General features: G+C 40.0%; 1 pseudogene; it reads left to right on the top strand.

The window, feature by feature from the left end:
• Nucleotides 1–17,536: 17,536 nt before the first annotated feature.
• Nucleotides 17,537–24,666, top strand: LOC110553864 (large ribosomal subunit protein uL16-like; annotated as a pseudogene).
• Nucleotides 24,667–24,958: the final 292 nt, after the last annotated feature.

The raw sequence follows: 24,958 nt of genomic DNA, 5'->3' as shown, positions 1-24,958 counted from the left end.
CACATCTCCGGAATTCTGTGGTCACAATATTACCCCACTGGCAAGGGCACAGCCTTCAGTAGGTCCTTATGCTTCTGGACAATTTGTTGAGTCCAGAATGGGGATGTAGATAATGTCTTTATTCACATCTTTTAACCATAACCCTAGATTTGAATCTCAGAAGCATGTAATGAGTTTAATTCTAACTATAAAGAACTGTTTCAAGTTTTACTCTTACGGTCTGAAGGCTTCTTCATCATTTTGTTTATAACCATGCTAAATACTTCTTTAAAGTGAGCAGTCCATCCCTGTGACTGAAGACAGTTGCTGTATTTAATAAACCACAAGTCAATGCACTTGACGCACTTCTCTTGGCATGAAAACCTTAGGGTTGAACCCAGCCACATTCTACAATTAAGAAGCAGATAGAGATGGACGCTGATGCTTGGGTCGTTTTCTCCTTTTTATGCAGTGAAGAACTCAAGTGGGGTGATGGTACCTCTCATCTTTAGGATGGGTCTTCCATCTCAATTATCCTGATCAATGCAATCCTTCCTAGGTCTTCCCAAAGGCTAAATAATACATCAGAAGCATACTAAAAGGTTTATCTATGTCATTCTTCTAATTAGTTCTTGATCATGTCAAGTTGACAATTCACACTGTCTCACTGAACTTTTATACTTAGCCTGTTCATATTACATTTAATTCAAACTCACCAACAGTATTACAAATTATCATTCTTTTTCATATGAAAGAACCATGGTACATGGCTATTACGGGGAGTAGGGTACACAGCCAGTATGGCACAAGAATCTGTGGCTGGGTCATCACAGGCATAAAAGGTCAGAACAATCAGTGGACAGAGAAGTCCAGGTCAGTATAGAGGGACCACACATCTGAATGTGCATCCTAAGGATGAAGAAAGAGACAAGCTACAAAAGCATAGCAGTTAAACAATCCCATGACAAGAAAACCAGCACTGTCCTAAAATAGTAAAACTAGAAGCGAATGTTATTTCACATGAATTATTGCTTGGGCAACTTGAGGACATAATACAGAACCCAAGCCAGAAGTTTTCAAACAGGCCTAACTTCAATAGAAAAGAATAATAACAGAATAAGGCAAGCTGAATCCAAGGGAAATTGCTGAAGACAGAACCTAATCTTGAAGTGAATAAGACTCTAGATCTGACATAGGGATGCAAAATGCAGATGATGTGAAGACCAAATAAGATGGACGTTAGTCTTGGCTTCCATACTCTTCCTCATTGGTACCAGTGCTTAGAGAGAGCCCAGCATGTAAGACTGGAACCCTTTATGGTAAAAATGCAGGTTCTAGGAAGAATGCCTAGACTTAGTGGATCATGATTTTGAAAGGATAAAGAGTCAAGATCTTCATCACTGATTCCTGTGCTATACCATCCATAAGCAAACGTCACAACATGGGTGGCTTAACAATATCAGTGTGTAAAGTGTTGATTTTGGAGGCCGGAAGCCTGCGGTTGCGATGTTGTTTAACAGGAATTGTTTTCCCTGAAGTCATGAGGTTATTCATCAGGCACATCTGACTTCCCTCTGTTCTCACATCATCTTAACCTCCAGATTTCTCTTCTCCTCTTTTATTTTTGTGTAAGAATGTCAGTCTTCTTGCATTATAGCCTACCCAAATAATCTCATTAATGATGATTTCTCCTTTCTCCAAATTTGATTGCCTTCTGCACTACCGGGTGGGGAAATGGGCATATATGGCTTCTAGAAGTTAACAATTAAGCTCATGACATTGGATGCAAGTCTGCCATGGGAAGGAAGGAGAGAGAGAGAGAGAGAGAGAGAGAGAGAGAGAGAGAGAGAGATTAGTCCTTGTATTGTAATTTCACAAGCTCTAGAGTCTCTGAAGTTTTGGAGTATATAAATAATATTAACTATGAATAATCCCAATATGGTCAAATTTTCCTAGTTCAAAGTCATTCAAATGCTAGCATCAGGTTAGTTTCCAGTATAATTTAATATATTATTTTTGCAAGGCAGAAGATGACAGGTTTCTGGGATCTTTGACTTTTAAACCAAACCTTTATAGAACTATGTTGAAACCATCCTAATGGGATACTAAGCTAGGTTTGGCATGGCATGCAAATTTTAGGAAACAAGCTTCATTGTCTTCCAATCCTTACATTCTTCTATTCAGCAGGCAAAGAAGTAGAATGAAAAACTAGGGCAACAGAAACGATTGACCTCGCAGTTTTCTCATGTCACTCATGGATGTGTGGTGAGGACGCACCTTCTGGTAGGGAGGTAGAGAAACTGTCATCACTTTGAATCCTGCGTGATAATAGTTGACTCTAGAGTAGGAGTCAAAGCTCAGTGGGTAAGGTGCTTGCCATACATGCATAAGGATGACAGTCCAGAGCCCCAGAACACACAAATATGAGGTAGGAGTGACTGCTTCCCGTAACCCCAGTGCACAGGAAGCAGAGATCATATCCCTCCCCCAGGCTGATGACCAAGATTGGCTGAGTCAAAAAGCTCTGGGTTCAAGTAAGAGACCCAGCCTTGCCTTACAAGGTGGGGAGCAATTTAAGAAGACATTCAATGCCAACTTCTGGCCAATATATGCAGAAGTTTACATGCATTGGAATATTTATGCATACATGCGTTCACACTATGGCCACCCCCAAACCAAATAGCAACAGCAACCCAGTGTCTACTCTTTTCCCTTACAGAACTATCATTTTTTCCCATAAAAGATTTAAAAGAAAGAATAAGCCTCTAGTGTTTGGTCTAAGACATAAGGTATCTCCAAACAAGTTTGAAAAAAAAAATTCTACATTTGGTTTTATCGATTCTAAGTATATCTTAGAAGCATTCTCCGAAGCGTATGCTGAAGCCCATGTGATATCAATGGGAATCCAATCCATATGTCTCTGATTCATTCACACTTAGCTCATCAAAATATTGTTTTGCAAGAGCTATCTGAAGTCCAAGAAAGCTTTGAAAAGCTCTTTTTCTTAGAAACAAGGAAGTCAGTTTTGTGCCAAGTGTAAACAAACACATTCCCTTATTCCCTTTGCTTCTTTGAATTAGAAATTTAGAAGACAGAAGGCTACAGAGCTCTGTTAACCTGTTCAAACAGAAACCGATCCTTTTTAGGCACGGCACTGAAGTATGTTCCTCTTTCTCATCTTCAAGTTTAAGTGCCTTTAAGTATAAATTTCCCTATAACTGACTTGTTTGAATTATTAATATTTTCCTACTTTTAACTAAACACTTTATATATGTGCAGATATTCTCCTAAATCCTTAAATTGGGTCTTCCAAAATAAACCCTTAAATCAGGTCTCCCGAAATTGTTCTGTTAAATGTGTTAAGCTTAGATAAAATAAAACCACATTAATATCACAGTGAATTATGTCATTCTCATCCCTTATACACACATGTACTGTGTGTATATGTGTGTGTGTTGTACATTAGGCATGTCTATATTCCACATGGCATATGTATAGTGCAGGGAACAACTTCTGTGGCATCAGTTCTTTCTTTTCATCTTTATATAGGTTCCAGGCACCCTATTCACATTGTCAGGCTTACATAACAAGCTCCTCTACCCACAGAACCATCATGTTGCTCCTCGTGTCATCATTCTTTTGATAATCAGTCAAAGCACAGTAGAATTCTCTTAAGTACATATTAAAGAATCATCCTCGTGGATAATGGAAATTTGGGACTCACACAGAAGTAAAAGACAGCCAGAGCTTCCAGCCTAATGTAAGAATTTCTAATTGTTCATGTGAGACCTGCTATTACTTAGGAGTCTTTAAGACTCACCTGTAATAGTTTCAAAGGAGATTATTGTGTGTCTATCCTCTTGTTACTAATGATAGACCTAAAAGTGATCCACCAGAATGTGTCAGCATTCTGCAAAGACTGGTCAAGAGGATAGCAACTCAAACCAGGTGCTGGCTCTGCACCAGGCCAGATATCTCCTGAGCTCCTAGTCCAAGCTCTTCATGAGAAAGTTTCAGAACTGATCTTATATATAATGATTTCCAAGAATCCATTATGTGAAGTCTTCAAGACCTGTGACTTATAGTCACATTGGCAGTCAGGGTATGACTATGTTTAAATGTTGGCTTGATGAATACCTAGAGCTTAGGAATACCTAGAGACTTAGATGTTGCTATTCCAGGGCCATCTGCAGAGGAGATTTGCATGTGAGTCAGTGGGCTGAGCAGGGGACACTCACCTTCAATGTGGGATAGCACCAGGCAGAAAAGACAGGTTCAAAATAAAATCTCTTCCCATTTCTCCTGACCTTGACATCAGAACTTGGAGGTCTTTAACCTTTGGACTTTAAAATGTGCACAAATCTTCCCAGGACTCTTTGGTCTCAGGATGAGCTGTACCACTGGCTTTCCTAGTCTGAGAATTTCAGATTTGGTCTAACCAATAATACATCATTGGTATATGAGGGTTTTCAGGTTGCAGACAACTTGTTAGTCTGTATAGCTACATGAGCCAGTTCTCCTAATACACAACTCCTCATCTCGGTGTATATGTATAAATATATGTGTGTGGTTTTGTATGTGCTGGTTAATTTTTTGTTGCAAAGCTAGAGGAGCGGTTTTCAACATGTGAGTCACAACCATTAGAAACCAGATATGTCCAATGGTCTTAGGAACCCCCAACCATAAATTTGTTACTGTGATTTTTCTACTGAACAATGTCTCAGTTTCTAAGGCCATCAGGAATATGTGTTTTCCAATAGTCATGACCCACAGGTTGAGAACCACTGACCTAGAGTCTTCTGAGAGGAGCGGACTTCAATTGAGAAAATGTTTTTATAAGATCAAGGCAAGCCTCTAAGGCATTTTCTTAATTAGTGGTTGATGCTGGGAGGGTAATTGTGAGTGGCATTACCCCGGGGCTGGTGGTCCTAGGTCCTATAAGAAAGCAGACTGGGCAAGCCTTAGAAAGCGAGCCAGTAAGCAGCAACCCTCCACGGTCTCTTTATTAGCTCCTGACTCTGGGTTTTTGCCCTGAGTGAAGGGCAGGGATAGCCTTTTTTTCTCCCAAGTGCTTTTGGTCAATATTTTTATCACATCAATAGAAACTAGAGGACTATCATCTATCTATCTATCTATCTATCTATCTATCTGTCATCTAACTATCTATCATCTATCTATCTGTCTATATCTATCTATGTGTGTGTTTGTATGATATATGTGTGGGTATTCACACATATGATATATACATATATATATAATAGTTCATACACATATGTCTATATGTCTATATATGCACCCTCACACACTATCGTTATGTTTCTGTGGAGAATCCTGGCTAATATACTTCTATTTGAGCTAACTTGAAAGGCTCCCTTGAAATTTGTATTACTGCATAAGGTAAGGTGCCATCTGGAGAGCAAAGTTTAATTTGAAATTCCTCCTTCCACAACTTTACTGAGCCCAGACTAAAGTGAATGGTGGGGTGTTGGTTATGTCCTTGAACTACAGTGCATATTGACATGTCCTTCTACTCAATGTGCTTTGGACAAGCTCTGGGTCAAGATATTTTCATTTTCACTTTGTCAAACTAATCATATCTGACTCGTTTTAATTTTGCAAAAATGTCAGATTAATGTTTTATGTAATATCATACACAAAGCAGGGCTTTATTAGACCCTGCGATTCCAGTAAATGTCATCTTTAAATGCTCATGAATAACTTAAAATAGTTGTAACATTTGTTTATACCATTTTTTTATTCTCAAGCTGAGTTCCAAGAATATTTTCCACTCAAAATTTGTAATAATCTAAATCTAAAAATAATTGTTTAGAAAATTTGTTTACTCTTGATGAAATGACATTGACAATACTTTAAATCTGTCTATTAAAACAAAACCAGAATTTTTCCGCTATTTCATACATAAATAAATAGATAGGCATATACAAATATGTATATTTGTATGTATGTATAACCAAGTCGTTAACTGTTCCTTGGAGAGAGCCCATTTTGTTGTGAGGATTTTTATTATAATATTGTATTTTATTTTTATTAATTACAGTTTATTCCCTTTGTATCCCACCTGTAGCTCCCTCCATATTACCCCCCTTTCCCCTCCCAATATCACTCTACTTCTCTCATCTCCACCCATGCCCCTCCCCCAGTCCATTGATACTGGAGGTCCATCTTATCCTAGTCTATCAGGTCTCATCCAGAGTGGCTGCATCCTCTGTGACCTGGTAAGGCTTCATCCCTCTGAAGGGGTGGTGATCAAAGAGCAGGCCAATCAGTTTATGTCAGGGACAGTCCCTGTTTCCATTACTAGGGAACAACTTGGACACTGAGCTGCCATGGATTACATCTGTGCAGGGGTTCTAGGTTATCTCAATGAATGGGCCATGGTTGGAGTGTCAGTCTCAGAAACACCCCTGTGTCCAGATTTCATGATTCTGTTGCTCTTCTTGTGGAGCTCCTGTCCCTTATAAGTCTTTCTAGCTCCTTTTTCTTTCATAATATTCCCTGCACTCTGCAAAAAGTTTGACTATGAGTCTCAGCATCTGCTTTGATACTCTGCAGGGTAGAGTCTTTCAGAGGCCCTCTGTGGTAGGCTCCTGTCCTGTTGCCTGTTTTCCCCCTCTTCTGATGTCCATCCTCTTTGCCTTTCTGAATGAGGATTGATCATCTTACCCAGAGTCCTCCTCATTGATTAGCTTCTTTAGGTGTACAGATTTTAGTATGTTTATCCTATATAATATGTCTAATATCCAATTATGAGTAAGTATATACCCTGTGTGTCTTTCTGCTTCTGGGATACCTCAATCAGGAAGATCTTATTGGAAAGTGTCATGTTTTTGCAATAATAACTATATTATCATTTATTTATGGAACTATTGGCTCACATAGCAGAGTAAACTTAGGAATGGTTTAGGACTTGTTTTACAAATTCTTTTTTCTTTAAAATTTACAATTTATGATTAAATGCTCATATTAAATACATTTCTACTTTAGAGTCAAGAGTATTTTTTAGGAGAATTACTGAAACAGATTAACAGTTACCTCAAAAGACTCATGACTGGTGCTGTAAGAAAGACTTGAATACAATCTGAGATCCTAAAAAGCAATAGAAATGGCCAACACTTGGGAAAGATTTAAGGATTTGGTTCATACCTAAAAAAAAAAAAAAAATCACTCTGCTTCCCTCTCTTTTTTTTCTTTCGTCCTGGTTTGGCTTTTCATCTAATTCCCTCATGTCTCCACAGGAAGATAGAAAAACAACAGGGAAAACTATTAAATAACACTGCAGTTGATGAAAAAGAAGCTATAGTTTGTGTTTTAGACGAGCACTCAAGTGCTTTAAACATACACAGTTAAGTTTGGCTCCTGTCCAAAGAATGAAGGAAGATTCTCTCTCTCACTCCCTCTCTGTCTCTGTCTCTGTCTGTCTTCCTCCGTCTCTCACACACACTTACACGTAGTATACAAGATGATGTTAAAATATGGTGATATTCAACTGCAATCAGATTTAGAATTTTTACATCTGACCTTAAATTTTCTACTTAAAACTGAGATCTTTGGACCTCTTTGCAAACCAAAAAGCAGGAGGGTTTTCTTTAAATTAAAATCGTGTGTTCTGTTAAATGTCACTATGTTTCAACATCTCTGAAGGAGCAGAGGTTTGGGATAATTTTTGATATTATAAAAGGTAATATTTTTGATATTATGTTTTACACAAGTCTTAAACATGTGATTAAAAACATTAGAATACAAAATTACATTTTTCTCTGATTTTACCAAGCCTTGAATTAAGAGAATGTACAAGAAAGAAAGGAGCAACAGTGTGTTCTCAATGGAAAAGAAATAAAATTGAAGCCCTTATGATGATTGTGTTTAGAGGTAGCAGATCGCTCACGTGTGTTTGCATAATTCCTCACTCTAACTATTAAGAGACTCTCAGAGGGGGCTGTAGAAATGGCTCAGTGGTTAAAGGTGCTGATTGGTCTCCCACAGGACCCAGGTTCAATCCCAGCACCTACAGAGCAGTTCATAACTGTCTGTAACTCCTGTTCTAGGGGATCTGAACCCTCACACAGACATACATGCAGTCAAAACACCAATGTACATAAACAAAATAGATACTTCAAGAGTATATTAACAATAAAAGGCATAAATCTCTATGTCTGGAGAAAGGAGAGAGGAGATAACAGAATAAGTGTGTGTGTATTTTTGGAAACAGCTGGAATAGTGGCAAAAGGCTCTGGAGAAAAGGATTCTAAATCAGTAGAGAAAAGCAAAACAAAACAAAACAAAACAAAAAACCATCCAAAAAGTCCCAGAGTCTCAGATGGTATAAAAGTAGGGTGGAGTTGTGGTTAAAAACAAATATTAGGGTCAATCCTATTAAAAGTTACACTCCCTCCTGCCTCCCTGGCTCTCTCCCCTGAACTCTGGATGAGGATGCTCCTGACTTTTGCTTACTTCCAGACAGTTACAGATAAACTGTTCTTATCTTTCCAAGACACAGGAATTGACTGGGGTCACTTGAAAAATCCGTGGCAAATTCTCATTAATTCAAGATCATCTGCCTTACTTCGTCTGCAAAATATATTTAGCTGTACAAGGTGGCATGTTGTCAGGCTCTAAGGATACCTCAGTGAACAGTTTTTAGAAGGATGGTCTGTTATTCTGAGTACCACAGGGAGTCAGTTCAAATGCTGTTATCTCAAAGACGTGTGGGGCCTGTGGGGATGACTAGGTGGACAAGAGTACTTGGTGAGCACGTGTGACAAAGTGAGATCTGATCCCCCAAACCCACCTAAAAGCCAGATGTGGTATTTATAGAATCCCAGTGTATTCCCACGAGAAGATGGGAGGCAGAGATGGGAGACTCTTCAGCAGCTCAAAACCAGCTGGTGTGATTTGCTCAGGGGCGGACATAAATAAAGTATCTCAAATAAGGTGAGGAGACAAGGACCAACATCAAAACGTCGACCTCTGAGCTGCTCACTAGCACCTGTGGAGCCACATGTCCTCACACACACACAAACACATGGTGTCTTAGTCAAGGTTTCGGCTACTGGGACAAAACACTGTGGCCAAAAGCAACAGCTGGCGAGGAGCAGGCTTATTTCACGCACAGTTCCGTATAATAGTTCATCATCCAAAGCAGTAAGGGCTGTGGGCTAGAGACATGGCTCAGAGGTTAAGAGCACTGGCTGCTCTTCCAGGGGTCCTGAGTTCAATCCCCAGCAACCACATGGTGGCTCACAATCATCTATAATAAGATTGGTGCCCTCGTCTGGCCTGCAGGCATACATGCAGGCAGAACACTGTATACATAAGAAATAAACAAATCTTTAAAAAACAAAAGAAGGAAAATAGAAAGAAACAGGGCAAGAACACAAGTAGAGCAGGAACCTGGAGGCGGGGGGGGGGATGCGGAGGTCATGAAAAGACGCAAAAGGATGCTTATTCCTGGCTTGCTCCTCATGGCCTGCTCAGCCTGATTTGTCATAAATAGCATCCAGGACCACCAGCCCAGGGTGGCACCACCCACAACTGGCTGACCCCTTCCACATCAGCCAGAAGTAAGAAAGTGCCCTTCCTTCAGGCTTTCCTACAGCCTGATCTTATGGTTATTTCTCCATTGAGGATCCCTCCTGTCAGCTGACTCCAGTCTGTGTCAAATTGACATGAAACTATCCAGCACCCTAAACTCCTCCCCCACACATGTATACTTAGTAATATTTAGAAGGAATTTCACTTTATCTGAATATAGTGGAACATACCTGCGCTCCTGACTACTTAGAATGCTCAATGGGAGATCATTTCAGCCAAGGAGTTCAAGATCTGCCTGAGCAGCATAAGGAGTATCTTAAAAAGAAAAAAGAAAAGAAAAGAAAAAAAACCCAACATCATTTGCTTAGTGGATCAAGTCCAGAAGTATTTGGAAAGTCATGCAGAAGGCCTGGGTGACTGATTTAATATGGAGAATGTTGGGGTAGAGGCATCCATCCAAATACAGAGCACGGATTTCTGTGCTGGGTCACTGGATGGTGGAGCATTTCCTTAAGCACCAGAAATACAGAGAATACTGTGTCTGAAACAGGATGAACTCAGGTCAGGACAAGAATAAAGTCAGGAGGACTTTGTGGTTGGAAGGGCTGGAGCAGAGCTCTACTGGATTTATAGGTGTGGGAATGATCAGCCACAATACATGAACCCATGAGGTCAGATAAGATCAGCAATGGAAAGTATGTGAAGAAAAAGTTCAAGTGTTCAGATCAGACCTCAAGAGAGCTATGCATAATTAAATGATAGTCAGAGCAAAGGATAATTGGAGAAGACGGGAGAGTGAACAAAGAGTAGATGGGAAACAAAGAAGCCAAGAGCAGAAAGGCTAATGGATCTTGAACAATACTCATGCATGTGGGGAGGGGCAGCTGGTGTGTGTACATGTGTGCCTGTGTGTCTGTGTGTGCCTCTGTGTGCCTGTGTGAGTTTGTGTGTGTGACTGTGTGTGTATGCCTGTGTGCATATGTATGTGTGTGTACCTGTGTGTGCTGGAGTGTGTGTCTGTGTGTCTCTGTGTGTCTCTGTGTTATAACAGGCAGGGCATCTTGTTTATCTGGGGAGGGAAACAAGCAGCCTGATCAAGTCAGTGACATCATTATAAGTTATGACCAGAGATTGCTCATCATTCTAATTGGCTCTTTTTAATTCCCTTGGAGGCTCTAAACTGTTTGAACCCATTTGTTTAAGCCTTGGAGAGGAAGGCTCTTTACTCATTTTTTCTATCCATTTAATAAAGAGTTTTATTAAAACAAATCATTTTCTCTTGCTGTATTTAAAACAGACAGATGAATAGCTTTGTACTAAGGACAGCGAAATGTACAAAATTTATGACGAATTTGTATGTTAGAAGGCAAGGCAATCACATGTCTGTGATCACAGCCTTCAGAGAATAGAGTCAGGGGGATTGCAAATTAAAGGCTGCCCTGGGCTGCATATCAAGACCTAGTCTCTAGAAAGTACAATAAAGCAACAGGAAAAAAAAGAATTTATGACAATTCTTAAGTCCATTCAACAGAAAATAAAATTTATCTTGACATGTACTTTTCATTATCTCTTCTAAAATTAAATTTCTAACATAACACACATACCAAATGCCATGAAATTGTACTTTCTTCTTGTATTAGAAAAAAAGAAAACAAGAAAAAGAATGAAAGTAGGGTTAGTGAGATGGCTCACTGGATGAAAGGGTGCAAACCCAGCAACCTGAATTTAAGCTCCAGAAGCCACAAAAGCCAGGTGCAGTGTCTCACATCTGTAATCCTGACATTCTTATAGTCAGACGGGAGTTAGAGGGGGGAAGCTTTCGGGAAAGCTACCCTGGGGTACACAGAAAACTGGCAGAAACACAAAGAAACTCTCCTTTAATAAGGCCAAAGAGGAAAATGGACTCCTTAAGTTGACCTCTGACCTCCATATATCCATGTGTGGTGCATCATACACATGACACATTCTGACACACCCCACCACACACACAACACTAAAGTTTTAAAAAGGCATCAGAATCATCTTTCAATAGAGAAAGAAAGAAACTAGGTTCTTCTTCCAGACCTTGAGTGCTTACACACGGTGCCTGCCCTGGGCTGAGGCGGGTGCCAGCTGTTCAATTGAAATGGCTCTGTGTTGTTGTCAAATGATCCTGGAAGGTGCTGCAAGACAGAGGGCGCATATTTCTTAATGATCTACCTACACGATCTTCTGTGGATGCAGACATTAACACCGTAAAAAGTCCAAACCAGCCAGTAAGAAATCAGACTTACCACATAATTTAGTGACACTTCCATTTGGAGAAGATAGTTAAAAATTGGAAAGTCCTATTTAAACATGTCAATCATTTATTCTCCAAAACAATGCACATGACTGGTGAATATATCTCGGCAAAGGAGCCCAGCTCTAGTAGCAAGTGCCTGTGTATTACCCTTGGACAAAAGGTCATTTCTTTCCACAACATTATTTACCTTAAAGCAAAACAAAACAAGCGCATACAAAAAGAATGAAGTGGGATGGAGAGATGGCCCAGAAGTCAAGAGTAAGTATTGCTCTTCCAGGTGACCTGAGTTTGGTTCACACCCACATCCAGTGGTTTACAACCTCCAGTAACCCCAGCTTCAGGGGATCTAAAGCCTTAAAAATCCACCTTTAAAATGAGAAATAATAAGAAAGAAGAGTACTAAAATACCTCATGCATAGTAGCTCTACCATCTCCCTTGACGTTACATCCACATGAGTCTAACCAACCATGTGTGCTAGGTCGTGTGTGTCTGCAGGAGGCATTCCTGGACATGTAATGGTTGAAGAAAACATTAGGACCCCGGGTTCTGATGAAAAAAAAATTAGTATTTTATTATCAAATGCTTGGTATCTCACTATTATTACTTATGAGGCATAATGACATAAATTCTTGTTGCCTTTGACCATAATCTTTTTTATCCACAATTTGAAAATCATCACAAATAAATGAACTACAGAAAATTATAGTATCTTCTAGAGTAAGTCAGTGTCTGTGTGAGGAAACTGTCTTAATCTTCTTTAAAACAGAAAACCATTCTTTATAGGGTGAAAACATATAAAATTACAATTATATGGGCCCTTAAACCATGACTTTGAATATTTTTAGCACTGATATTTTATTATTGCCTCTTGGAATTTTCCATGCATGTGTATGCCACTTCTATTCCAATATCGTGTTTGGAAGGTCAAACCAGGATATTTTATATTCCTGTGTTATCTTACACATTGTCACATTAACAGAATCAGATACAGTAGATGCTGGATAAACATATGCTTATTGGCTAATTGAACAAATGGGTACATGAATAAATAAAAGCAATGTGAAGAATGGTGGTAAGCCTCATTTTGGGATAGAGAAAGAAAGACACTTGAAGATAAATTATAATACTTAAGAATGAATTTTATTTTAGGCATACTGATTACTGTTTTACAGAACACCTAAATATTATGAATATATAAATGTTCTCTATCTCTCTCTATTTGTAAACATGTATATGTCTACCTTTCTGTATTATATTATTTTATATTCCAGTTAAGAGATTAATGTAGTTTGGGGTAGATAATAGGTCTCTCATTTTAATACAACAAATCTGAAGTCCATGTCTGAATATAATGTCCAGGGTCAGAATGCTTTGAACTTAGGTCTTACAAGGTTAGTTACCTAAATGTAAGCTCATTTATTCATAGCTGATATATTACTTGGGCTAATAGGGAGGAGGTTTTTAGTCAGGTGAGAAAATCCAATAATACAAACGTTAAATGGATTAATTGATTTTAAAGGTCTAACAAAGAAAATACATACAAAAAGAGGAATATTTAGGAGTCATTGGATACTTGCTTCTTTGAAAATGATGGCGATGTCTATTGCATTTGCCCTTCTGAATGAGGATTGAGCATCTTCCCTAGGGTCTTCCTGATTGTTTAGCTTCTTTATGAATATAGATTTTAGTATGTTTATCTTATATTATATGTTTAATATGTCCTATATTATATCCTATCCTATACTATATGTCTAATAACCACTTATGAGTGCGTATATACGATCTGTGTCTTTCTGTTTCTTGGTAACCTCATTCAAGATGATCTTTTCCCACCATTTGCCTGCAAATTTCATGATTTTCTTGTTTTTAATAGCTGAGTAGTATTCCATTGTGTCAATGTATCACAATTTCTGTATCCATTCCTTTGTTGAGAAGACAGGGCACAGGACAGGAGCCTACCACAGAGGGCCTCTTAAAAGTTCTACTGATAGAGGTATCAAAACAGATGCTGAGACTCATAGCCAAACTTTGGGCAGAATGCATGGGATTTTATGAAAGAAAGGGGTAGAAAGACATGGAAGGGACAGGAGCTCCAAAAGAGACCAACAGAGAAACAAAACAAAAGAGAATAGAATAGAACAGAACAGAACAAAACAAAACCTGAACCCTGGGGGCCCTGAGGAGAATGATACCCCAACCAAGGACAAGGCATGGAAAGGACCTAAAATCCTGGCTAAGATGTAGCCTATGGCAGCTCATTATCCAAGTGGATTCTCTAGTAAGGGGAGCAAAGACTATCTCTGACAGGAACTCAGTGGCTGGCTCTCTGACCACCTCCTTCTGAGAGATGCAGCCTTGCCAGGCCACAGAGGAAGACAATGCAGCCAGTCCTGATGAGACCTGATAGACTAGGGTCAGATAGAGGGGAAGAGGACCTTCCCTATCAGTGGACTGGGGGATGGGGCATGGGGGAGAAGAGGGAGGGAGGGTGGGATTGGGAAGGGAAGAAGGAGGGGGCCACAGCTGAGATAAAAATTGAATAAATTGTAATAAATGATAAAAAAGGAAAAGAAAAAGATGGCGATGATCCTTCACGACTTAAGTCCTGATCATCTGTCCTTCTGTAAATGTCAATTTCTGCATCCAGATTTTCAGTCTGACATTCTAATGGATAAGTTGTCCTTCTTGAGCTGCTTTGTTGAGCTGTCCCCATGAAGTAGGGGTCTGCTTTCTCCATCATCTGTGTTTCTGTCTTTCTGCATCTCTTCCTTCCTTGAGTCAGTGGAGCTTATTCAGATCGGATGTTTTAAATTTTGACATAACCCATAGTCTTTCATCACCTGTGGAAATACAGGCAAAACCTCTTTGCCAAGGTAACATATTCCCTGACTTCAAATCTTATGCTAAAACATCTTTAAAGTATGCAGGTTGATCTAATTCAGTAGTTTTTCCTACAACCCAGTGTCTTTCAGCTAATCTTGTGGTCCCTTTCTGTTTATTAAGATATAACTGGATTTTTATGAATCTGCGCATATCAAGAGTTAGCACTTCACGCCTTTTAAACTCCCACTTAGGCACTCATACTCCATATGTGGGTCTACGCATCAAGCCAGTCTTCTTACCCATTTAAACACAGAAACAATCAAGCCATATTGTGTAAGATAACAATATACAGGGTCAGTTAAACAGGCGTCTGTTTTCTGAGGTTGAAGAAATATTAATCTGAGTTCCCCATTGTTGTAGTTGATCTCTTCTCATAGTTGCCCGTATGTGGATGAGTGCGAAGTCATCCACTGGAAAACGGGAAATCTATCAATGACTAACCACTACTCCACACGGAAGTAACTCTCCCTCCATCAACAGCCATCAAATGCCAACAACTTCTCATCCAGGAGTGGGACACTGGAAGCTCCTCCTCCATCCACGTTGTAATTTTTAACTGGAATGACTTTGAGTAGGAAACTATAGATGCTTGGAGTTCATGTATGCAATAAGTATGTCTTGTCCAAAGGTCAGCATTTCGTAGCACTCCTCAGTATACTCTTGCTCTTTCAGGCTTTCTTCCCTTCTTCCAAGATGTTCCCTAAGCAATGGGATTCATGCCTGGCACTGTAAGAATGCTCAAAATCAATGACTAGGGAAGTTATTACCTTAAGGGAGATTTTGTTCACTAAATTTTGTAATTCATAACTTAGAAATAGTTTTCTTGTTTTAACAGTTACTTTGTCTTGTTTTGTGTGTTTAACAATCAGTGCCTTATTTTAAACTATAAGGTTGATTCTCTGTGATGGCTGTGTCACTCATGCAGTCGAGTGCTTGCGTATCATCACAAACCTTGGGTTTAATGTACAGTGCTACTTGATTGTACACAGGTAATACAACTCTGTACCCCCACACCCAGGTTAGAGAGACAGAAAGATCAGTACTTCAAGGACAACGTTGTGTATATAATGAATTCAAGGCCAGGATCTCAAAAACAAACCAAACCAAATAAAATTGATATCATAATATGAAGTTCTTACTATAATTGTGAGGTTAGAGATTATGGAGTGGAAGGCAGACATTGATGCTACGTTTCTTTTGTTTCTTAAAGCACAAAAGTCAATCACATTTATTTATCAAGAATTCAACATTGTGCTCCATGTCTTCCAGGGAGAGTGAAATAAAGAAAGAAACAACTATTAAAGGCATTGTGATTTTCATCTTGATACACAACACCAAAATATGAATAATGTACAGTTGATAGATGTGTGGACTAATGACAACGGTCAGAGACACCTCTAAGCTACGCCAACACACATCAGTCAAAACAAGGCCTTATCTTAGGCAGCAAAGAACAATAACGGTATGCTGTCGTGGAAATGTCATCAGGAGAGTATGACTAGAGAGCAGCCACAGAACCTTTGTTAGGTGGTTGTTCAAAGTTATTCGATGTGGATGTGAGTGTAGGAACTCCTGGTGGCAGGCAGTCACTAGCAGAAAAGGTTTGCTCGAGGAACAACTTTGTAGGTCATCCCTGGAAACATGTAACTTTACTCCTTCCTTCATGGTATCTTTTTTTTTTTTTCAATGCAGTTTATTCAGGAACCTTGAACAATCATCTGACCCTGGGGAAAGCCAGCCCACAGCTTAAATAGCCTCTGGGTAGCCAACCCAGGCGTGCCACGTGGGCAATGCAGATAGGTCCACATACATGGAAGCAAGCCAGATCCTCAGCCTTAGCCAAATGTAGAATTGTTCGTGACAGAGAGCACTCACCATCGGGAAGGTGGAAGGCGGAAACCAGCTCCATCTTTAAGGCACAGCATTCTGCAGCTCTCTACAGTTCCCCCTTTTTGTTTTAGACGCATCAGGCAAGAGTAGAGGTCTGATCTCTGATATTAGAAATAAATTGGGACTTTGTACCGATGTTCATTTAGGTGTCATCCACCCAAAGAGCATCAGACCCGTCCGCCTTCATGGTATCTTTTAATTACAGGTAAATAAATCGTTCACTATTACCTAATGGTAGCACAGATAAAATGCAGACACATGTATTTGTACAAATTTGTATGTGCACCTAAACATCCATGCACACATGCACAGAGATAGATAGTAAGAGAGAGAAAGAGTTAAAGAAAGGATGAGAGAAGAAAAAGTGAGAAAGCTGGTAAAAAAAAAAGAAGAAGAAAATAAATGGAAAATAGACTTATTTCCACATTTTTTTCCTATGTTCCCATTACTTTGTGAGTTGTGTTGCTATCTGCGCAGGCAGTTTTTTCTCCAGGTCTGCAGTTGAGCAGGTATCTACCGGCCTGGGTTCTTAAAAAGTACCAGTGGCTCCTGAAAACTGGCCACAAGTGCTGCCTGCTAGTTGTGTCTTAGATAGAAATGACAACAATTTACGAAAAGACCACAGCTGTTGAAGATAAGACCATGGGTGTGGGCACTTTCCTCTGCCCAGAGCCACTTCATTTCTCTGTCCATGTCTCCATACCTTAATTCTGGAAGCAGAAAATTCACTGCTGAGCTTTACATGTAAGGGCTACTCAGAGGTCACAGGATGTCTCTTGATGTGAAAAAAGCTGTTTGTCTATATAAACCATGGTGTATTAAACCATTATTGCAAATTATATGTAATATATTATACACATATTGCATACAGAACTATGCAAATAGGCATAATCATGTATTGAAAGTGTTACTTTAGACAACAATAGAGTAATATTATAGTGACTTAGATGCTGTTGAATCGTGAATGTGAATGTGAAGAGCTTTCATTCACCATTGAAAAAAGGGCTGTGGGCAAAAAGGTATGGTAAAAGTTATGGCTAGCCACTGATCTGTTTTCAACATAATAGCATTTTGTTTTAGAAGCAGCTCCTCCTCCCCAGCGCCTGACTTCCTGAGACACCAGCATTTTGCTTTTATTGGGGTTTCCTTCAACTGTGACTCCTGAGATACTGCTGTCACTCACAATATTTTGTTAATAACAATGAAATATCAGGTTAGAGTGAGCCTATGTGAATATCATCTGAAACGTGTTTATACGTGTATATAATATACTCTCATATACATGTATGTTCATGTAACATTCGCATAGAACAGACTTTATATTTAATATGCGCTCTAACCTGTGAGTTTTCTCCACCTTATTTCTTTCAAAGTAGGTTAAGGAGACGGATCCACTCTCTTGGTTTAAAATTTCTTTAGTGTGTTCGGTTTGCATGCACTCTTTTACCTCTTTCTCCCCGCTGAATCAACACTTGAACTGCTGTTAAAGGGAAACTAAATGAGGATCAGGGATCTTGACATGCATCAACTTGAAAGAGCTGTGGTGGGGGAAGGGAACAGAAAGGAGTACTGGTGTCCCTTAATAATGAATGAAGAAAAGAAATTCAGGGTAGAGCTGTTGTCAGCGTATTTTAGTTGCAGACTGTAACACCCAAAGACCTTTTTGCTGAGAAGAACCTCACAGAGATCAATCAGTCCATCCTCTGCCTCTGGGCAGAACCACACCTCAGAAATTCCAAACAGGTGAGATCGTACATCCAACAGGATGGCTCCGGGATGGAAGGCTGAGCCTTCCCCAGACCTGCTGTTGCAAGGGAGTCATAGGCGTTGGTGTAAGCAGTCCTGTGTCACTTAATTAGCACCTTCCAATCCACCACACGTTTTACTGCGCTTTTCACTGTTGTAGCCAATGGGAAAAACCTGACCCACAAATGATTTTATTATTTTATACATTAAAAGAAGAAATACAGGCACACCATGCTGGCAGTAATTATAGGAGTAGGGTTTCTTCTTTTTTTTTCAAATAGAGATGAAGTACGTAAAGCCTCTTAAGTCTAGCGCATGGTCTGCACTGTTTAAAACTAAGTGAGGAATGAACTGGTCTTGTTGGGATTGGAGACACTAATAAATTCATTTTAAGGAACATGCAAACTGACATAATTTAAAGAATAGGGACTATGCTTGGTTCTTATGCGGCAGGGCAAATATAATAGACACCAGTAGCAGAGGCCCTTTGAGACTGTAGAGGAAATCCTCTAATGAGGCAAGTCTCCTGTCAGAGGGAGGGGAACACCAACGCACCCACAAAAACTTTAACCCCAAACTTACCCTGCATATAAGATGTGTAGGGAAAAAGATAGAACAGATAGAGCAGAGACTGACAAAATACCCGACCAATGCCTGGCCTAACCAAAGACCCACCCTGTGGGAGAGAGCCAACCCCTAACACTATGAAAGATGCTCTGCTAAGCCTGCAGATAGGAGCCTATCAGAGTTGTCCTCTGAAAGGCTCTACCCAGCAGCACCTCAAAACAGATGCTGAAATCATGGCCAAACATTGGGCAATGTGTAGGAAGTCTTGTGGAAAAGTGGGAGGAAAGAGAAAAAGATTTGAAGGTGACAGGAGCTCTACAAGAAGACCAACAGAGCCAACTAACCAGGGTCCACTGTGGTTTGTTGAGGCTGAGGCATCAACCAAGGACCGTGCATGAACTGGACCTAGGTATCCTCCAAAGATGTAGCAGATGGGAAGCTTAGGCTTCAAGAGTATACTTTAGTAAGGGAAGTGAGGAAGTAAGTTCTCACTTGCTAGCTTTTTGATCACTTCTTCCTGGCGAGACTGCCTTGCCAGGCCACAGGGGAAGAAGACACACTGAGTCCTGATGCAACTTGATGAGCTGTGGTGGATGGGAAGAAAGGCTCCCCTTTTCTGAGGAATAGGGAAGGAGGAGGGATGGGGCGAAGGGGGACTGAAAGGACAGGAGAGATGGAGCTACAAGCAAGATGTAAAGTGAATTTAGAAGAAGAAAAGAAGAAGAAGAAGAAGAAGAAGAAGAAGAAGAAGAAGAAGAAGAAGAAGAAGAAGAAGAAGAAGAAGAAGAAGACACCAGTATTTGAAGGGAAGGAACAGGACTGGAGCCTTCCAGAGATGTTCTCTGAAAAACTTCACCCAACAGAGGATCAAAGCAGATGCTGAGACTCACAGACAAACTTTGGGCAGAGCACAGGAAATCTTATGGAAGAGTGGGGGGTAGAAGAACACAGAGGAGGCTTCTCCACAAGAAGACCAACAGAGCAAAAAAATTTGGGCCCAAAGGTCCCCGAAGAGACCAATATACTGACCAAGGACTATGCATGGAGACGACTCAGGCCTTCTGCTTAGATGTGGGCCATAGGCAGGTCAGTCCCCATGTAGGTCACCTTGTAAGCAGACATGGGGCTGTTTCTGATACGAACTCTGTTGCCTACTCTTTGATCACCTCTCCTGCTGAGGAGGCTTTGCCAGGCCACAGATGAAGGGTATGCTCATTCAGAAAGGCAAACAGGACAGACATCAGAAGAGTGAGAAAACAGGGAACAGGGAAGGAGCCTACCACAGAGTGCCTTTGAAAGACTACCCAGCAGGGTATCAAAGCAGATGCTCATAGCCAAACTTGAGCAGAGTGCAGGGAATCTTATGAAAGAAGAGGGAGATCTGGAGGGGTCAGGAACTCTACAAGGAGAACAACAGAACCAAAAAATCTGGGCATAGGGGAGTTTTCTGAGACTGATACTCCAACCAAAGACCATGCATGGAGATAATCTAGAATCCCTGCACAGATGTAACCCATAGAAGCTCAGTCTCCAAGTGGGTTCTCAAGTAAGGGGAACAGGGACCGTCTCTGCCATGAACTCAGTGGCTGGCTCTTTGATCACCTCCCCCTGAGGGAAGAGCAACCTTACCAGGCCACAGAGGAAGACAGTACAGCCAGTCCTGATGAGACCTCACAGGCTAGGGTCAGATGGAAGGGGAGGAGGACCAGTGGACTTGGGGAGGGGCATGGGAGGAGAAGAGGAAAGAAGGGGGTGAGATTGGGAGGGGATGAGGGAGGGAGTTACAGCTGGGATACAAAATGAATAAACTGTAATTAATAGGAAAAAAAAAGAGACTTCATAGTCTGAAGTCAGTTGGTAAGGGAGGAGGACTCCCCCTTTCTGAGGACTAGGGACTAGAACACAAGGGATGGGGGAAAGAAGTAGGGAGGGTGGGACCAGGAGGAGATGAGGGAGGGAGCTACGATAAGGATATAAAATAAATAAATTAATAAAACAAAATGCCAAGAGGTCCAACTTTATATATGGGGAAATGTTTTAAAAATTTAAACTTATTCTTCATCTCTCCAGCTAGTCTCTCATCTGTCTTCTATCCATCTATCAATCATCTGTCTACCTATCATACCTATCATCCATCTAGCTCATCTATCCATCATTGTCATGTATTATCTATCTATAATTGATATATCTGGCATCTATCAATCTAACATCAATGAATCAATGAACCAATCAACCTATCTATCTATCTATCTATCTATCTATCTATCTATCTATCTATCTATCTATCTATCTATCTTTCTATCTACCTATCTGTCTGTCTGTCTATCTTTAGAATGTGTTATTATCTTGTCAAAAATAATTTTGTTCCTCAGTTACTATAAAGTAAACACTTTAAGATTTAAAATTATTTTAAGTGATATATGAGAGTTAACAATAAATCACGTCATGCTGACTCGTGTTATTTCTGTAGCTGCTTCTGTGATGTTGGGAACTAAGCAGTACCTTATTTAACTGATGCAATTTGTGCATTTGGGCAAAATAAATTTTATATTGAAAAAGTTATATGGGGTACTGTGTGATATATGGATACATAGAAAATATATTCTTATGTATATAATTTCATCAAAGTCAATTTATTTCTATAACGAAAAACATGCATACCCTCTCTGCTAGTTTATTAAAATACATATTGTGATCTATGGTATAAAAAGACATTGTCTTATCATTGCTATGCATTTTTTATCAACTAATCTTTATCAACTGCTTAGTGTTTAATAAGATCAAATCCTCAGAGTATCTCAAGATGATATGTATTTTCTGAATATAGTTTTATATTTTCAGATTCTCATTAAATACATCTGAGCTACAAATCCAGTCAGGGATATAGAGTCTCTCAAACCACGCATAAAAACAGTCTAAAACTAATAATGACACTAAATTAGCGAGTTTGTGAGTTTATTGAAAAATCATAACCATGGTATAGTGAAAATATGAGCATAAGTATATTAATTTCTTGTTCAGTTATCATTTCTGTGTTTCTACAGCTGATCACTTAGACTGTTGCCCCTGCTTGTTGAGTTGTATTTAAAAAACATTTATACTTCATTTGGACCCATGGAAATGGCTTGTGAACTATCTAGATGATGACATAATTATCTTCCTCATTTGTTGGTTGTAAATTATTCTAAAGCTTCAGCAATCATATTTTTTGTCAACTCTAGTGTGTACATCAGCACTTTCTCTGCAAACAGCCTGCTTTTCCCTGCTGGAGTTTCCCAGCTCTACACTCACTCACTTCATCACTGAAGATAGGAAATACAAGAACAGGCTCTCAGACACAAGAACACGCCCTCAGACACTCACTCTCCTGGTTTCTCTGTCCAGTTGTAAAAAGAGGGGTAAGAAGAAGCTTGTCTTAAAATCTAAACTGAGTTTAGATTCCTGAGCCTTGTACAGCTCGGCACACTAGTATACACCCATAGTCCCTGTGCTCTTACAGTCAGGTGAGAGGTAAAGACAGGAGACTCCCCGACACTCATGGGCCAGCTAGTCTAGTTCCCCAGAGGAGAACAGAACCAAGACGAGGCCTCAAAAGATGTGGAAGGATACGACTGACAATTGCATTTGTCTTCTGACTTTTTAGTGCATCCCATGTCTCAAGAATGCACACATACACAGTCTATTTTAAAATTAATTAGTTAATTAACTAGAACTTGGCAACAATATATTAAGTGAGAAGGTAAAAAAGAAATTCTTTTTCTCTTCATTGCCTGCCCCTATTTATGTTGCCAAGAATTCACTTTAAAACATTTAATATGATGCAATGCTGATTGTCAAAATAGTTGACGTGATGTTTTTTAGAACGTGTATGAATATGCACGTGTATGTTCATTGAAGTAATCACTGCTAGTTTTTAAAAGCCGACATAGGTATGGGTAGAGGTGAAGACACTATATGGACAATTCAAATTGATTTCTGAGCTGGTCCAAAATATTTTTAAATTGTACTTGAGAAGCTTGTGACACTATTTTAGACCTCAAATTTCTATTCAGTTCATTGACAGGTGAATAAATTAGCTCAGGACTGATTATTGGGAACACTTGAACTTATAGAAATAAAAATTACAGTATGGCAAAAGTGGAATATTATCCTTCCTCTTGGGGAATTCATTGGAAATCACACATTCTAGCATTATAAAGGAGATATCACTATCATCTCTATTTGTATCTCTGTCCCCCTCTCTTTAATCTAAATCTGTCTACATCTCATGCATACATCTATATAGCTACACAGCTGTAATAATGACAATAAATAAGTAAATGCTATGCATTACTCACCAGACTCCAGTCTAAGTGTCTTGTATTTTGGCTCTAGATCATTAACAGGGAGCTCTTTCTCTCCTCTCTCTTTCACTGTGAATATCTATCTATCAATCTATCTATATCTATATAGAAATAGAGAGAGATTCACATTAAATGTAAGTGTGTATTTATATATATGTATGTATATACAGAGAGAATGAGAAGAGTCAAGAAGAGTGTTAGGGAGGAGTGGTGCTGGAGGACAGTCCAACTGTGTTTTCAAATGCTGATTTCAGTGCCTTAGACCTGGTTACCATCCTCCCTTGGGCATTATTATTAATGTTGAACTATCTTCTGTATTCATGTGATGAAAAACAATGTTTCCCAATTATCCTTGATTGGCTGATTAAAAGGCCTATGCCTGTGAAGAGCGAGAAGGAGGGGAAGTTGGACGGTTCGTGGGCTTTGGGGAGAGAAAGATCTTGGAAAGAAGGAGACAAGTGCTGGAAGAGGAAGCAAAGACTCACCATGGATTAGCTTGGAGAGAAGCACATGGCCGGATCGGCATGGATGGAGAAAAGCAGCCCAGATTAAGAGCATTAGCAAGTACTTGGAAATAGCCTGGATAGAAATGATTAGAGCAGATGGCGTGGCATTGGGGCTTGGGAGGTAAAGGTAGCTTAGAAGGTAATACCTTTCTTGCCACGGGTGAAATAAGGCTCTTCTAAATTCTATCAGGTGTTTGTGTCATTCAAAGTTATAATAGCTGGTTAGATAATACCGCTGTAATAATTATAGGGCTATCTCTTTCCCTCTGGGTTGCAACCGACATTCCTCTTGTCATCATGGGCCACCGTCCCACCAGTATTGCAAGAACAAGCCACATAGCCAAAGTCTTCTGCCAGGGTCTCCCTGATGCTAAGATCTGCATCTTCGAGTGGGGATGGGAGAAGGCAAAGTTGATGAATTCCCACTTGGTAGCCACACGGTGTCAGATGCACATGAACAGCTCTCCTCTGAAGCACTGGGGGCTGTCCATATTTGTGCCAACAAACACACGGTAAAAAGTTGTGGCAAGGGCAGCTTTCATATTCGAGTGAGACTTCACCCTGTCCAGGTCAACTGAATCAACAAGATGTTGTCCTATGCTGGGGCTGACAGGCTCCAGACAGGTATGCAGTGGTGCCTTTGAGAAGCTGCAGGGCACAGGGCCCAGGATTCACATTGGCCAGGTCATCATGTCTATCTGCACCAAACTGAAGATATGGAGCATGTGACTGAGGCTCTGCATAGAGCCAAGTTCAAGTTCCCTGGCCGCCAGGAAGAAGTGGGGCTTTACCAAGTTTAATGCAGATGAATTTGAAGATGTGGTTGCTGAGAAGTGGCTCACTCCTTATGGCTGTGGGGTCAAATAGATCCCCAGTTTTGCTCCCCTGGACGAGTGGAGAGCCCTGCATTCCTGAGGGCTTCCACAGTACTCTCCTTTACCCTACCAAATCATGCCCAGTAATAAATCTCACATCCAGACTGCTTAAAAAAATATTTATAGGGCAAATAATAAACCTTATTAGCCCATGTTTTTAAATTATCAACAACAGAGTAGCAAATATCTATGACAACATTATAGGTAAAAGTGAGGCTATCAGGTGCGTGTGTGTGTGTGTGTGTGTGTGTGTGTGTGTGTAATATCAAAATACATGAGACAGTTAACTGGTTGGTAAACGAGAAGCTTTGCTTTGTAATAAAGTGGCATGC

This window comes from Meriones unguiculatus, chromosome 15 (assembly GCF_030254825.1).
Source record: "Meriones unguiculatus strain TT.TT164.6M chromosome 15, Bangor_MerUng_6.1, whole genome shotgun sequence".
Taxonomy (NCBI): domain Eukaryota; kingdom Metazoa; phylum Chordata; class Mammalia; order Rodentia; family Muridae; genus Meriones; species Meriones unguiculatus.
The sequence above is the reverse complement of the archived record's forward strand: the minus strand, read 5'-3'. Positions and strand labels throughout refer to the sequence as shown.